Source organism: Pteropus vampyrus, unplaced genomic scaffold (assembly GCF_000151845.1).
Source record: "Pteropus vampyrus isolate Shadow unplaced genomic scaffold, Pvam_2.0 Scaffold201, whole genome shotgun sequence".
Taxonomy (NCBI): Eukaryota; Metazoa; Chordata; class Mammalia; order Chiroptera; family Pteropodidae; genus Pteropus; species Pteropus vampyrus.
Window position 1 is genome coordinate 3,277,266 of NW_011888982.1, and position 2,883 is coordinate 3,280,148.

Here is a 2,883-nt window from a genome sequence, read left to right on the forward strand (position 1 = left end):
GAGAAAATGTTGCCTTGATGAATCTAGTCAACAAGCTCTTTGTAATTTTAAGAGTGAGCTTCAGTATGCATAAAATGCAGTATGTCTTCTTGTTAAGTACTGTAATTTTTGTGCCGGTGTTCTGCTATACTATTCACTAATCTTTGTGTATACCTCTCCAGCCCACCGGTAGGCTCGCTTTGCTTGAATTCTATTCGATTTTGATGTTCAAATGTGTTGGCAGAGATTGTAGGCCACCCACGCTTATAGGTTATGTAAAGGTAAATTAGAATTAGTTAGAACATCCTTGATGTCTAGGTTACTGTTTCCCACCATAGTTGACTGTGTGCAAAAAGTACTTAATATATCATGAAAGAACATGCACGCAAGGTCACAAAATAACTTACCAAGAAGAACAAAAGTGCTACTAAGGTGGTGTGACATTCAACTCAACAACTTAATTTGGGTTTAAAATATAAATGCATATATAGTGGATATAAAATATAAATGCATATATATATGCAGCTCCTAACTGCAGAATCTATATTCATCTGTCTTCTGAATTAGAGCCTGTGGTCACTGAAGCTTTGGCTCTCTTCCTTGTCCTAGAGCACTCCTGTGATGGAATCATAACAATCTTTCAGGATTAGCTTTCTACTGTTCCAAACAGAAATTTTAGCACATGAAAATATCTTACCATAAGCAAAATAAGTAGAAATGGTTGTTAGGAAAATAGCTGAAATTATTAAACTGTTTACAGTCTTCCCCATTTAAGTATTGACTTTCTCCATTCAGTTATAGGAATTTTTCAGTGTTCTAAGGCTTTTATTCCTCTTCTTCCTCTACTGTATTAAAGTTGACCACAGATCATTTTTAATAAGGTTTTTAATACCTTGTTAATAAACAGGACAAAGTGTTATTCTTGTGGGTGAATAGATGAACAGCAAAAAAGGCATGGACCTGCTTGTAGTATACCTCATGGTGCCACCCCATCTCCACTTCAGACCATTTATAATTATGCTTCCTTTTAACATCTTTCATGTATAATTTACTTCTGGTGAGTGTGTGTGTTCCTACTAATTTGTAATGCTCAAAGTCTGGGCACTTGCCCATTGTGTTCACTATTACTCTCCAGTGCCTAGTACACTGCAACAATGTTGGTACTCTGCATTTGTTGAATGGGTAATTTACATTTTAAATTATTCCATCATCTAGAACTAGTTAGAGATTCATTTAAACTTTGAATAATTTAGGTAGCCCACAGACAATTTATTCCTAGTGTTGTTGGTCCATTGTTACAGCAAATCTGGTCCTGGCAACAGCAAGTAACACTTGCTATAATAACTTAATTTTTCATACCAGGTTGCTTCAATTTTAATATTAAGCAAAAAAAAAAAAAAAAAAAATGAGTACTTTGCGAATACAAAATACTGTGTAAGTAGGAGCCTTGTGGTATGAGAAATGCTCTGTTTTTTCAGTACATAACACATTCAACAAATGCTTATTGAAATAAATCAAATTCAACATACAAACTACTATCGCCATCCTAGGAATTCACATTTCCCACAGCATGGCAGAGTTTTGTGTCTTTTCTAAGGCCTCAGAATTGGAGGTCTCCATTTATTGCCAAGATTAACCTTAAATCATGTAGTTATTTACAAAAAGTGTGTTGGATTATAGTGCCAAGTCTGGTCTGTGAGGCCTGAAAGAATTTCCTTATATCTTTGATTTGACCTTCAGTGTCTTAGAAAAACCCAGAACTAAATCCTGCTAAATATGGAACTGTTTTGTTCTGCAACTTTTATTTCCTTGTACTATTGTCAGTATAGCTATAAGACCATCACCTCCTCCCCGCCCCCCCCCCATACTTCCTCTCTGGTAGTTTCACTGTACTTATTTTTCTCTGTTTGAAAAACAAAAACACATCAGCATTTCCTTACTGATTTTAAGAAACAAAGTTACTTTGTTGGGAAGATGGTAATGTTTTCTAGAGTAGTACTAGAATTTGAAAATGAAAGAGAAAGCTTAATACCCTACTTTACAAAGTGATACCTATATAATTTACAAATTGAGAAAATATGAAGCGATTTTAGAGTTTACAGAGATTAAAGGATATCTTCTAATTTACAACCTTTGTAGCCATTAGCACTTTCTAGTATAGCTCTTTAGTATTGTGTTCCTCTGTTGTCACTATCATTACTTTACGTATTGAGAAACATTATAGTCAAAATTAAGGATCGAGAGCTCTAGGACAACATAAAAATATCTGTCCTCTAGAGAAAAGCGAAAGACTTTGTTTAAACTAGTGGTTCTAAAAATATGGCCTGGGACCAAAGGCATCAAATCATAATGGAATTTAGAAGTGCAAATTCATGGGACCTCACCCCAAATTAACAATTCCTCTGGACAAATCAGAAGAATGCTAAAGTTTGAGAACTATGGGTTCAAACAATGAAATATACTTTTTCAGTACATACATTTTTTTTCCTAAAATACATATAATTTATAACATGAAATTGGGTAGAAAATACGCTTCTTTTGGAGAAAATACTCCATTTCTGGTATTCCTAATCTCTATAATAATCATCTGCTATCTAAGGAAATTGTACTCATTGACAATGAACCTACCCCAATATTTGTTCCTTTATGAACCTTTCTCAATCCTTTGATCCACGAAATAATGTTGTTTTGTTGCTGTCATTGTTCACATTCAAAGATGCTATTCGTGATTGTGCATGTGACCAAAAGGACTGCTCAAGCTTGAAACTGTTTCCACACTTGAAAAATTTCCATAATTGTGCACCACTGCTATTTTAATGAGCCTTAACCTTTAGTAACCATACTTTATTTTTACTTTATTTTTTTTCTCTCTGAAGCTACCCAGCCGGAATACCAAATTGGTCA